Consider the following 15,061-nt stretch of genomic DNA (forward strand, 5'->3'; position numbering starts at 1 on the left):
ATCTCTCTAAAAATCAATAAAAACATATTTTTTTAAAAAAAGAGGAAATAAAAGCTTTGATATGGATCATAAATAGAGCAGCCCCCATAGACCTCTGCAGACATGGATCACGGAATCTGTGCTAGAATGACAATGGGTGACAATGAACTCTTTGACTTGCTGGGAAGATACCAGCCAGCAACTCACAGGAGGCCACACACTTGGGATTTCCTTTCCGGAAGTGGTGGTGGGTCTGGACCCAATCGTGCAAGTCCCAAGTCCCTTATACCTTGATGTGCCTGCGGACTTTGCCTAAGCAATCTCACCTGCATCCCCAGTTGCCTCCTGCATGCCCTCCACTGGGGATCAAGCAAATCCAGTCAAATTTCCTCCTCTGTCATGACTCCTGTTGTGTCGTATTGATGGACTGCACGTGCATCTACTTGTTTTATTGCCTTTCCCCCTCCCTGGGTCATCACCTCCCTGGAGGTAGGTCTGTCTCCACATCTTTCTCTTTCCTGGAACTGTTGGCTGCAGGGGAAAAGTTAACCGGTAATTGTGGACTCAATCAATCTGTAATCAAAATAAAAATAAACGATGGATAGCTTAATTTTCACAGTTCTTTCCCGGAGGACTGTGTGAGAGGAGTCACTGGGCATTCCAGCAGCAGATCTGAAGCTGAAGGGAAATCAGAGGTAACCTGCAAACTCTCCGCCAGAGCAAAATAACCTTCGACGGTGAGCCAGGAGCACCGTGGTTCAGCTTCCGACCAGAAATCACCTCTGCGCTTTATCTGCCGCGTTGGCTGCATATCATGATGATGGGTCGCCTCCAAAGGCTTTTGAAATATGGACCAGGCTCCGAACTCCTCAGCGCAGCAAGCCCCAAATTTATGCCCACTTCAGTCTTTGCCATTTCACTCATAACTTACTGCTCGGGCTGGAGATAATAAGCAAATACTGTATATTTCTACTCACCCCCATGGACAAGAGCCTTCGACAACTGGCGTGTCATTTATTTTGTTACACCGTAGCTCTAGCCAAATATTCGGGGCTCACACCACATTTGCATCCGGTGATTTAGGGCAAATCAATACGTTTTCATTGCCTTTTTCTTTTGGATTAGAGTGCTTACCGATGCTTTGATTTTTTTTTTCTGCAGGGACGGGGAGTGAGGAGGAGTGCGTGTGCGGAGGTCTGGGGTGTAGGTTTGGGAAGGGGGATTGCAGGTGGAGAGAGCGCCTCGCCAGGCTTGAAGCAGAGTTTTGGACAGGGTCCCTGGATCGTAGAAGGGATGCCATTTGACACACATTTCTCTCCCAACAGTCCAGGCTGTTCAAGGAGTAATATTCCTTACCAGGTCCTACCTTCCCATCATCTCACGGAAGCCCCTTTAGAAGTGAGAGGGCACCGATATGCAAACACGCTGGGCTGTGAAGACTTGGGTAATAATCACAAACTCATCCTCCACCTTCAGCTCAGAAACTTCTAGGAGTGAAGAGTGAAGGGACAAATGGGAGAAGAGAAGCAGAGAACTACGGATGCTCAGTTGATGAACTTTTTATACTGTTGTCCATGTATCACCAACACCTTCCATCCATAAGCAAGTTCTACAACATCGTACCACCAAACCGCATCAGCCATATGGAGCCAGTTTGACTTACAGAAACAGGTGCAACCACAGAACAGACACGGCGGAGGCTAAAAGAATGATGACAAGCATATTTTGGCTGAAAGGGTATCTTCAAATGTTTTCTTTAAATAAAAGAAAGAAAAAAAATGAGAACATTTAACTGCTTCACCCCAGGATAATCGAGTATGGTAATGGACTCATGGTCTAAGATATTTCATTTAGAGATAAATACACAATGTCTGTCCTTTAGGGGGCATTTCTCCTGTGTTCGAGGAAGAAAGTGTCCTCTGCCCCCAAGGATCTTTCGGCTGAACCTACACGATGCTGACTAACAAGAGAAGACAACCAAATTCAATTGCATATGCACGTAGGGGAACTCTACATACATGAAGGAATCAGAGGCCCCATGTACATGAGAGGTTCAAAGACGGAAAGGGAAACTGGGGTGCATACAACATTCTGAGCTTTGGGGCTCCAGAGGGCAGGAAGGTCATTGCAGGGCCATAGGAACAGATGTTCAGTAACTAGAAGTTGAGCTGTTCTACATATAGGTCATAAAAAGTTATTTCTGGTGATAATTCTTATTGTGGGCAAGCCCCCTAATTTACATTCTTTAAGGGAGAGATAAAAGTTATGTGGAGCCTGCAGGGTCTTGATTGCCTTCAGCTCCAAATAATTCACATGCCAGCGTGGCCCAATTGGGGGAGGCCTGTTCTGAACCCCCATATTCCTCCCATGCTGACATTCTCATGAAGAAGTTTCAACACCATAGACGCTTGCAATTGATTTTATATTGCTAAAGGCTAGTCTTAGTGTTGTTAATATTTAAGATGTTTAATTGCTTCTTTAGAAAATAGCATACTTCTATAAAGTTATCACAAACGCTATGGCTAGTGATGGATTTAGAATGCTGTAGCTTAAATATTATCAACTAGTCATTCTGTGAGTGCTCTCTCCTATTTCTGAGTAGCTCTTCATGAAAGGGACTGATTAAATCATCAGGGATGTTGGCCCTTCAATGTTGACCTTTCAGATTATGAAATGGCGTCACGTTCCGCACATTGCTAAAACAGCATTCTCCGTTGTTAATATTTAAGATGTTTAATTGCTTCTTTAGAAAATAGCATACTTCTATAAAGTTATCACAAACGCTATGGCTAGTGATGGATTTAGAATGCTGTAGCTTAAATATTATCAACTAGTCATTCTGTGAGTGTTCTCTCCTATTTCTGAGTAGCTCTTCATGAAAGGGACTGATTAAATCATCACTGATGTTGGCCCTTCAATGTTGACCTTTCAGATTATGAAATGGCGTCACGTTCCGCACATTGCTAAAACAGCATTCTCCATTATTAAACATCCTTATGTAAAGACCTTGCCATGTTAGAGCCAGGCCTACATTTTATGACTTCATAGATGCATTGTCTGCAAGTTAATCTATTTATATAAAACTTTAACATGCAAATTGACCAAGTGGCAGAATGATCTGCAAAACAACCAGTCACTATAATGTTCACTGACCACCAGGAGGCAGATGCTCAATGCAGGAGGCTGCCCCCAGCCCACAGGCCCCGGCCAGGGGCAGCGGCGGCGGGGGCAGGGCTGGCGAGCAGGCAGAGCCAGGCCAACCAAGGTGGGTGTGAACAGGGGCCCACGATCATCCCAATCATCCCGCCAGTCGCCCCTCAGATGGAGGCGGGTGGGTCCAGTAAGTGGGTGGTGCCAGGCCAAGGCAGTTGTGAGTGGGGGAGCCCTGATTGCCGGCCAGGCCTAGGGGCCCTACCTGTGCATGAATTTCGTGCACCGGGCCTCTAGTTACATATATAAAAACCTAGAACATTCAGATCAGACAGTAGCATCACTTTGTGAGTAGCCACCACTCATTCTTTTTGGATGAGTGCTTCATGTAAGCCAGTGGGTGGGATGGTACTTGCACACAGCCTGCCCATCCGTCTGTGTTTCAGATGAGAGACACATGGACGCCTAAATGAAGGTCATGGAATTCTCTTTTCATTTTGAATAAAGTTACAGATAGTCAGGTGCTTTGGGATATAAATGGTGAGGAAAGCAATGAATCATGGATCCTCTGGGTTAAAAGAAATCTTGTAACTCACGGATTAAGGGATACTTTCTATATTTGAGTGTACAGTATTCTCTTAGACTTGCCAAAAAAATGATTGGTTATCATAAAGCAGTATACTTTTCTCACTGAATCGCCATCGTTTCCTCCCTTCCTCACTGCCTTTCCCTTTTTTCCCTCCTCCCACCCTCTCCTCCTTCTTTAACTCCCCTTCCTTTCTCCCTCGCCCACCCTTCATCCTTCCCTCCTTGCCCTGTAGTGATGGTGTGGACCGTGGGTGCAGAAGGACAGCAGGCACCAGCCTCTTCCCTGGAATACGGTTTGGGGGGGGTGGGGGGGGGGCAGGCATCTGAGCTCCACTCCCTGGGCCAGGCAGGTGGGAGCCGCGAGAAGCAGGCTGGCCATCTGGAGTCGACCATATGGCTGGTGTGGGACACGCTCTCACAAAAATAGAAAGGAGAGGCTCGACTCCTCTTAATGAAACTCCAACAAGAGTATGGAGTTGGAAGCAGGGGTCCCAGTTTAAAGGAGAAGCATCAGTTTCCTAAATGTCCATATCTGGCTGCATATTTAAACTTTTTAACTTTGGGAAATGTGTTCACTTTTATTTAATGATCGAATCACTTCATTTTTTTGCATCTTATCATCATCATCGCTTTAACGACCAGATTAGGGACTGAATGGAATACTAGTTGTTTAGTACAGTGGTTCCATAAATTGGGAGACTAAAAGAATCCCTTTGGGATTTTTTTCCTCCCTGCTGGCAGCCAGATTCCAACTCTGACAAACCAAAACAGAATCGTGGAGAGTGGGTGTAAAGTAGATACAACATTTTGTCAAAAATAAAATAAGCAGTTAAAAACCCTCCCTATATTTATTCTGATCATTAGTTGTCTGAGGCGTGTCTTTCAAGAAATTTCCCCCAAGAGTCAGGAGAGCTGCCTTTCAGCTCTGACTTTGATCTTGCCCAGACCCCGAGGCAAATAACTTTGGTTTCTTGGGATTCCTTTTCCTCATCTCAAAAACAAAGAGATCAAAATAAAAGATCTCTATTTAAGCATTCGATGACAGGGTTTATGATTCTAAGTTCACTACGGTCGAACATGGATCGAACTATTACACTGTACACTGAAACAAATTTGGGAATTATGTCAGAAAATTAAATGAGTTGTCTGGTGAAACAGATTAGGGCAGCTAGTCTTATCATTCCTATGGTTCCATGGAGCCCATTTTATTAGCTAATCTACTGTTCTTACAGAATGGAATGAACAGGGCCCTGGAGTGACAGGGGTAAAGAAATAAGAAAGACCTGTTACCTAGAGTGTTGGGTTCATTTCTGGGCACATCATTGCAGAGTGCCCTGTATGTCACCTTCACAATGAAAGGCGTGTCCAGGCAGGAGCAATTACGGTGATAAGGGGTCACTAAAACACTTAACTGGAAGGTTGATTGAACAGATGGAGGTCATTATTCCTAAAGTTAGGGGGTTCAAGCTCAGGTGAGAAGCATGATGTTTCTCAAACACCCAAGGAAATGTTGAGTAGAAAATGAGTCACACTTTCTTGTGCACTAAAGAAAGTATTTGCATGTATCTCATAAATATTTAGTGAGTAGATATGATGTGTCAGACCATAAGCAAGGGGGCATGGACCAGATATTGAGCAAAACCAAATATGGCACCTCCCTTCATAGACATTTCAGTCCAGACAAACATGTAAATATACCCTAGAAATGAATGTTAAATTTAAAATGTGGTGAGCATTTAGTGGAGAGAAGCTGACCTGGTTGGAGAGGTCAGGCAGTGTTTCCCAGGAAAGAAACCATTGATCTGAAGTCTGAAACATGAATGAATGAGGAGTTAACTTAGTGAAGGAATGGTTTTGGGCCTGTGTACACCCGTGTGTCATGAGGGTGTGGCTGAATGGAAGGGTGAATTAGGTGGAACAGCATGTGCTAAGTCAGGCCTTTGAATAGAAAGGACATGGTCTCCCTGAGAAACCCAATGGCTGGTTGGGCACCTGGGCTGAAGAGAGTGCGGGATGCATTATGTCTGTAAAAGGAACTAAAATGTTTAGGATTCCATAGGTTGTATTCATCATGGTCAGGATCCATTGGAGTGCTCAGGTATGGGGGAGCTGGTGACAGAGTTCCATATCTACTTAGATAAATGCGGTGTGAGAACCCTTGTAAGGACACAAAAGTGACTATAGATCAGTGTTCTCAACCTTCTGGCTCTTTAAATATAGTTTCTCATGTGACCCAACCATAAAATTATTTTCATTGCTACTTCATAACTGTCATGTTGCTACTGTTATGAATCGTCATGTAAATATCTGATATGCAGGATGGTCTTAGGCGACCCCTGTGAAAGGGTCGTTCGACCGCCAAAGGGGTCGCGACCCACAGGTTGAGAACCGCTGCTGTAGATGAACCAACAGGAAGCCTCCCTCTCCAGATGAATGGGTTGTGAGCACTTTTCCGAAGTGGTGCTGGCAGAGAAGTGAATATTCAGGGGGGATATTTAGGAATGGACATCAACAGAAGTCTTTGTTGAACTGCACAGCAAGAGGAAGGAAAGGAGACGGTAAGAATGAGCCCTGAGTTTCTGGCTGTACGGGGCGTGGACGGCAGTGTTTTTATCTCTGTGAGATGAGATCACACGGGAGGAGACCATGCAGTGTTGGAAGCAACGTGCATAGAGATTCAGGTGGAATGGAGTCATGCTGAGCTCCGTGGCATGTTCACCGCAGGCTCACACATGGTCCAGAGGGTCAAGTCACTACTCCTCCCTGGGAAAGCCAGGGTGGCTGGAATGTCTGGGGAGAGAGGGCCAATGAAGACAGACCTTTCCTGGTCTGGCCACGCTCTTCTCAGCCCCGGACTTGCTTTAAACCAAAGCTGAGACACGCACACAAAGGCACCCTCGGCAAATATTCAGCACGTTCAGCAAGAGCCCAGTGCGTTACCCGAGACCTGCAGTCAAGGTTGAAAACGCTCCCAGAACAAACCAGCCTGTCTGCCTCCCCCTCACTTGGCACTCAGCCTGGGTGCCTGCTGACGATTCAAGCTGTTAATAAAAAGAGGGCAACCTCTTCCCCACATTAACCACGAAATAAATAAATAAAACGCCACGTGAAGAAACACAGAGAACAGAACGAGTAAAGAAATAGCTGAGAAAGGGGAAAACCAAGTCAATAAACGCTATCGATCAGGGATGCTTGAAGAATGTAAACACTCAATACGGAAAAGAAAACAGAAACATAATTGGAGAGGCTGTTGAATATTTGCACAGCCCTCATGAAAATGCTCACCACGGTTAAACTTTCTGGATCCCCTTCCTTCGTCAACAAAGTGTGCCTGCCATTCGAACGCCGCTTTCCCTACCTGTCTAAGCCACTGAGTAAAATTGCTCCCAATTCCCACTGACTGCCAGCACTTTTATAAGTCGGTTTATTTAAAATAGAAATCACAGGTCCTAGCTGGTTTGGCTCAGAAGATAGAGCGCTGGTCTATGGACTGAAAGGTCCCGGGTCTGATTCTGGTCAAGGGCATGTACCTCAGTTGCAAGCTCCACCCCTAGCCCTGGTCAGGGCTCATGTGGGGGGCAACCAATCGATGTGTCTCTCTCACATCGGTGTTTCTCTCTCTTCGTCTCTCCCCCTCCCTTCCACCATCTCTAAAAATAAGTGGGAAAATATCCTCGGGTGAGGATTAACAAAAAATAAAATAAAATAGAAATCACAGGACTTGGGTGAAGGATGACTGCTGGTCCACAATTCTACTTTTAATATCCTCAGGTTTTTAAAGTGTTGGTATGTGGCCGTGAAAAAATTATAGCCCGTCTTTCCTAAATATCTTGGATTTATGACTAAAAGACATCGCTATGAAATTAATCATTCTCCGTGTTCAACCTTCTCCAGTTTGGCCTCAGAAATAGTCAGCAACTTCGAGCTTTTACAATGATTATTTCTTTTGTGGCCTATGGGCTGTTAAATCATGCAAATAATGAATTGATGTAATTAAACCCATAAAGCAACACTTGCAAAATTTTGTGCTGTGAAAATTAGCCAGAGTTTTACGGCAAGTGAGCAATTAATGCTAAAGAAAGAGTCAGGAAGCCCACATAGAGATTCTGTTTTCCGTGTGACATCCCACGAGCCGGGTTGGTTTTAATTGTCCTTTTCTGTGGGCATGAGGACAACACAACCTAAACATTCATAATCCTAATTGGTATTATTAACACTGAACCAAATGGTTAAGTCCATTGTTGTTTTATTACATCTCTTCGACCGAGACAGGAGACTTAGAGTGAATGGCAGAGGAAAAGGGGTTTTTGAAGAAAAAGGGGGAGTCACTGTGTGAGGGCTCAGCTGTAGGCAAGTTTTGCTTTAACCTCTGTACCCCTGAAAATCAGCTCATTGTCCCTCCCCCAAACCCCGTCCAAAGAGGTCCCTTGCTCTTCCGTTTTTAAGGGCTAAGGGATTAGGCTGAGCACATCAAAATCATCCAACATAATGTCCTTAAATGAAGAAAGTTGGCCATTAATCTTAAATCCATCTGCAAAGTCTCTCCACAGCCCTGCATGGAGGGGTGTTTGACCAAGCAGAGGGCGAGCGACCAGCGGATGTTTTCAGAATTCTGCCTGCCAGATATGGTCTCCGATTTCTAAGCACGTGTCACTGAGAATTCACTGCATAGCATGGAGGATGTTCTTGAACTGAAATTTTTTGGCTTAATTTCAGTCACTGTAAATATATATTGTTTTTGTTCTTCCTTTAGTCATAAGACAAGAGTCATATAAAACCACATTCTCCTGAAAGAAATCATAATTTCTAATGCGACGGGTGGATATGCCATTCCATTTCCAGCCAGTGTATAGGCATAGAGATTGAAAGTACAGAAATAAATTTTTTAATATGATAAATTAAGATATTCCACTCATTCCAATTATCTTTCCAGCAACTCATCATTCTTCTGGGATTTCTTTTTGCTGTTTCAGATACAAATGACATATTTTATTCAGTCAAGCCAACATTAATACTTTCATAGCAAAATATGACCCAAACCTAGCACAGTTCAGATGATAGATGTTGGAACTTGGAAGGAGATACAAATTCTGGTTTTGCTTATTGAATTATCAATGGAAACACCTCTAGCAATGAAGGGACAAGGCTATGTCTTTAAGGCAAGTTATAATTAGTCAACATTAATATTTTATGTGAGTCTTCATGCCTCCTCTAAGTTAATCTTCGCAAAAGTGTTAGGTGTTCCAGAGATGACGTAAGGTGGCCGCCCAATGATACCCCTGGTTGTGGAGGAAATAGCTCATTTGAAAGCATCGAAGGGCCTTGAGAAAACATTGCTCTAAAATGCGATAAACATGGGTAAAAACTACAATGCTACATACAGATAAAGAAAAAATTAATGCCCTAACCGGTTTGGCTCAGTGGACAGAGCATCGGCCTGCAGACTGAAAGGTCCTAGGTTCGCTTCCGGCCAAGGGCATGTACCTTGGTTGTGGGCACGTTCCCAGTAGGAGGTGTGCAGGAGGCAGCTGATCGACGTTTCTCTCTCATCGATGTTTCTAACTCTCTATCCTTCTCCCTTCCTCTCTGTAAAAAAATCAATAATATATATATTTTTTTTAAAAAAAAAAGAATAAATTAACCATGAGGTCAGGGATTCCAAATCTGTACTGCTCTCCCTCCAGGAAAAAAAAGAAAACACTATCAGGTGAGACTTAATGATCAGCTAAACATCTTTGTAATTTCAAAGAGCTTTGAAAAGTCAGCGAACATTCCAATGACCAAGAGGGAATTAAGTTTTCTTTTCCTAAAACGGAAACATAAATCTAGGAGCCAGTGTGACTAATTATTTTCTCAACTTGCCCCATGGTGCTCCCAAAGTCATGTGACGTTACGTTCAGGTTGCTCCATGTCCCCGTGCTCTCGGTAGGGGATGGGAAACAAGGCAGCGGAGATGCTAATTAGGTGGTCATTACAGAATGTACAACATGTTGATTGAGGACCAGGCACTGACTTCTATGCAAATGAGGAACCCAGGGCCAGAAGTCGGGGAACACAAGAATGAAAAGGAGGTCAAGAATTCCACTGGAGTCCCCTCCACGCTGGCTCCCCAACCAGGACGTGGGGGGCTTGTAGGGTTTTGATGTGTTCCACTTTGGAGTTCACGTTAAACACACAATGTAGATAGAAGGGCGCCAAATGGTGTCTCACACGTTCGTGAATATTGTATGCCAGTGTGATAAGTATTGAGAGAGCAGTTGGTGATGGTGGAGGAAGGGGTCCTCGCTTTATGTTGCTTTAGGAATAAAATCCACAGCCTCTGCCATCAATTCCAAAGGGTGTTCTATTTCCACAGAGGCAGGGAGTTCCGAGCATGCAAGGCCCAGGATTCTTCCAGGAAGTCCAAGTGCAGTCCCATTTATCTCGTGTTTAGAGGGAATCACTCATCTTTCATAAAACCGCTGCTCCACACTGAGAAATGCATAGGTAACTGACCTTATGTCTCCTGATGCACAATGAAGTCTGTATGTTTGGCTTAAAAAATGTATGTCAATTCCTCAATACGTTGATGAATAGAGCAGATCCAATTTACCTCCCAGACTCTGTCTACTAGGTGTAATGAAAGCTGCTTTTTTCCAAGTCTCACTCATGAAGTCGAAATGATATATAAACATATATTTTTCCCACCATTTAAATGAAACTCAAACCCAAGGGTATCCACTGAGCAATGCGGGGCATCTACGAGGGATTTAATAACACCACTGGAGCCGGCCGCTCTCTAATATATCTGGGCCGCAGCTCTGTCGGGGCCCCGCATAAATCATGGAAGGAGACTGCTATTTATGTCTTCTCCAATCTTCTGCCCAGCTCAGGAGAGCAGCCATTTCTACCCGCACCATTTTTCCAGCTGTTAACGTCCTCACAGAATAGGGCTCTAAAAAATGTTACAGAACCTGACTGAGCACAGCCTCCGATGCCATTTTCCAAAAGAGGGCTGCGGTTAAGAGTAAAGGATGTGCTAGCATGCTGAAGTTCCCTCCCGGATTTCCAAATTCGTCACCACGGCTCCTGAGCGGATTAAGTAGAACCCGGGCTATATTACCACCGGGACAGGGTTGTGTGGAAAGCCACAGGCAGGGGAAGAAAGGAGTATCTGTTAGAAGAAAACGAGGAGAAACAAGTTCTCTCATTTTCAGTGGGGCTTCTGAAGGCCCTCGGCCTGAGAGCTGGGGGTGGGGCGGAGGGTGGGGGGGAGATGCTGGGCCAGCTATCAGTTGAGACAGTTTGACCATGTAATTAAGCACAGATTGCTTTGGTTGGAATCCACGCTTCACCAATTACTAGGAATGTTATCTCAAGCTGTAAATTGGGATAATAAAACATTGGTTTGTGGAGCCATTGAGGGGATTAAATTAGGCAATACACACAAAGCGTTTAACAGAGTGCTTGCATATATGAGGCACTCAGTCATGTTAGCTCCTGATACCGATAGAAGCAGGAACAAGCACTTCGAAGACAATAATAGTGAGGCGTTGCCATCAACTGCAGATTGCCACAATGAGGCTCTAAGACTTTTGTGTGTTTTTTACACTTACTTCGCTTAGGAATTACAACCTGTCTACTTTCCAAAGGACCTTAGACAAGTTACAAAGCAGAATGCGAGTGGATAGAGTCGGTGTGGATAAAATCACATTCGATTAGTCTTTCTTTTCTCTGTACCTCGTGGGGTGCTTTGCACATAGTTGGGGGATGAGTATGCTCGATGGATCAGTAGCTAAAGGGCCGGACAGGTGCGTGCATAAATGAGAGCATCCTGGGTCCTCTGCAGGACACAGAAGCGTTGTCTCTGAACAGTGACGGGCGCAGATTGCCACGCCCCAGCCATAATTCTAAAGGAACGGAAAGGGACAGAATATGTAGGTGATCTGCTGTTCCTTTTCTGCTCCTGAGTGGGAGCAGAAGTTGGAGAAGGCTTAAGGTACTGAGTTTTGAAAAGCTCTCTAGTTTCTCCTGGTTTTGCACATGAATCTCCCTAGAACTTTGGATGTTTCGATTGTAAAATAAAGGGGTAGGACAAGAATATTGCTAAGTTCATCTTCAAATTTTTTGTGAGTAATGTAGAGGAAAGAAACTACCGAACATCGGGTAGTAGGAGTGGGTTCTCTCATTAAAGATGCAAATTCAGTGAGTCAGATCTGCTCTGCTCTAGTGGGATGCAACTCGTGATTCTGAGATCCTGGCCACTGCGGATGACAAAGGGGCATTCGCTCCTCGACCAGCTGCATATATGTGTGTGCATGTGTGTACATTTCCATGTATAGCAATAACTTATAAATGCATAAATACGTAAGTTTATACTATACATTCATTACATATGTATGGGCTTAATCTAGCCCCCTGAGCTATGTTGCAGAGCCTTGTAGACGATGCTAAGGAGTTCAGATGTCATTCTATGTTTCCACATTTGATAAGAAGCCATTGAAGTTTTATCAGTGGGATCTTAAATATGGAGTATGTTGGGGCCCAATATTTGGAAGTAGGGAGAACAGTCAGTGCCTACTGTGGTCGCCAAGGGCAGAGCTGGTGATATCCTGGTTGTAAGGTAAACAGGTGCTGGCAGAAATGAGAAACAACAGACGTGTTTAACTTCACTTTTAGAGTAGATTAGAACGGTGATGAGCAATGCCAGCCGCCTGGAGAGCATGGAGAGCCGTGTGCGTGCGTGTGAGCCGATGGCCACGGGTGGGGAGAGCCCAGCCTCACGGGAGCGCAGTGCGATCTCGCGTGTGAGGAGGCAGCTATGGGTCATGCTCACTCGTGGGGAATGCACAGGGCGTGTCGATGCAGCCTCCCTCTGTTCCCACCGCTTCACACTCGAATCCTACATCTCTGCCATAAATATCAGCTGGGAGAATTTTTCTCCATAACAGCGAGTTGCCAGGATGGTTATTTTTCAACAGCTCTTTAGCATCAACATGGTTTGCACATCCACGCAAAGCTCCTTGCACGTGGCTTGGATGGCCCTGAGGTGTGATGGTGTAGACACCGAGTTGTCAGCTGCAAAGGCTCTTGGTCGTCGCGGGAATGAACACAGAAGCACTCCGGTCCCCCTCCCCCAGGCCAGCCGCGGCAGCACAGGGCCCCACGCACAGTGGTGCTAAGGGCTGAGCTGGAAGAGCAAACTTGCTCATGGTCCAGAGGCAGCTGCTCCAAAATGCACTTGGCAGGTCAGGTTGGAGAAACGTCGACACAAAATGTGAGATAAAGATGTGCCTTCACCCTCCACGCTCCCTGAGGCTCACGCTGTTTCTGGCTTCCGGGGGGTGGATACTGCAAGGAGGGACGTGCCCGAGACCCTCCCCTCCGGCAGGCACATGTGGGGAGAGTCCCAAGACTGTCACGGTCCGTTTCCAGGTGGCAATGCCGGGGACAGGATGTCAGAAGCCGGGTTATACCAGCTTGGGGCTCTCTCCGAGTTCAATGAAATAGTTTTACTGAACAAATTCGGTAATTCAACAGTTGAATACACACAGAGGAATATATGGGTGGCTCGGTGTAATGGAATTTTGAAACATGATGGTGGGAAGGCACAGAGAAAAGGAGGAGAGGAAAAATGACGCCTCTAAATGTCTACTTGAAGTTCTCACAGGGGACAAAGGCAGTATCCGTCAAGGCTACGAATCCCATTGTGTGCCGTCCCTAGAGGCAGAGGGAAGGCGCACAGCCACTCACCTGCACAGGCAGAGGGACCCGGAGATGTGGAGGGTGGGGGCGGGTGAGAGGTTGCATTCCCACCTGAGACACAGGAAGCTACTTTGTCAGCCTCTAGAGTCACAATCTCGTGTTCAAGTCCACATAAACCCTCATGCGGGGTGACTGTACCTTCATGAACAAAACGTCCCCAGACCTAGAAGGACAGCACGATCCAGCTTCTGCCAGGATGGCCACCATTTTATTTGATCCAAATGAACATCCTCAGTGGGTAGGGTGTCGCCCACGCCCACAGTGAAGGAGCCAGGAGGAAAGAGGCAGGACAAAAGCGTTGTTGGGCACAGACTTCTGTTCACCACCCGTCTTTGGGGCTGTGAGCTTTTCAGCTCCTCTGACCCTCTCCCCCAAAACAAATACACTGTCTTCTTCCCATTAAGCCTCATTATCTCCATGACTGTCACATGTCAGTAGAACTTTGCGGTCCATGGAATTCTCTTGTACTCTGGCTTGTTTTATTTCTCTGCTCCAAATGCATACCAATAAGCATGACCGCGAGGCTCTCTGAGCAAAGGGCCCTGAAGGTTTACGCTGAACCCTGGAAAGGGTGAGAGGATACAAGTTTGTGCTTCTTTTATAGTGATTTCAGTGAGAGTTGCCGAGAGCCAGCGAGCCTGAGCCTACCCTCGGGAAGAACACAAGATATTTCAGATAAAAATTTACAGTCAATTCAAATAGGTCCCAGTAAAATTATTCTTGGCCCTACAAATGAGTGTCTCAAATCACCCTGTTAAGAAAAATAGAAGAGTATAAAAATTTGTGAGGAAATATGGAGAGATATTAGATAAAAATTATTATATCTGTGGACAGGCCTACAGGATTTATTTCAAAAACCATTCTCGCAACTTGGAATCCAATACGGTGAAGTAGACTTACACATTTATCTCACTGCTGAGAGCTCAATAGAAGGAAACTAATAATACAAATAAGTGTAGCCGTGCAATGGAAAGGGAAGTGCACAGAAAAACTTCCAACAGATTGCTGGGTGTTGGAAAATGGATGGAACAGGAAGAAAAAATGAATTCGAAATAGGCAGGTCTGCTCAACGGAACCCTTCCCAGGGTGGACTTCAGAGGGAGCAGGTCCTGAGGGTTCGAATACTGGTAGATGATTGGACCAACATTCACTGAAGGTGGACAAATTCCATATACAGATGGACAGAGTGAGCGTCACTGACATCAGACGCGCAGGTGTCGACCGCAAAGGAAGGACTTTCTGATGCGCAAGGCCCTGCCCTAGAGGAGCCGAGTTCTCTCTGCAGGGAGAGCGAGGTCTCCAAGGAGAATGCTGGTTCTCCCCTGACCTTGCACTTGGGACTCGAACTCGCTTCCCTGTCCTTTCAAAGTCTGACCTGACCACCAGAGGTCACGAAGAGCAGCAACTTGAACAATGAGGCCGAGAGAAACAAACAGACTCCCGCTTGTTCCCAAAGAAACAGACCTCATTTAGAGAGAAAATGATTTTAATAGTTACACTCGATGTAGAAAGATTCAGAAACCTATTACAACCATTAAAAAGAAGAGGAGGCTATAAAAATTTACAACCAAGAGAGGTCTTTTAGAGACTGAAAACATCA

Source organism: Myotis lucifugus, unplaced genomic scaffold, assembly GCF_000147115.1.
Source record: "Myotis lucifugus unplaced genomic scaffold, Myoluc2.0 scaffold_315, whole genome shotgun sequence".
Lineage (NCBI taxonomy): Eukaryota > Metazoa > Chordata > Mammalia > Chiroptera > Vespertilionidae > Myotis > Myotis lucifugus.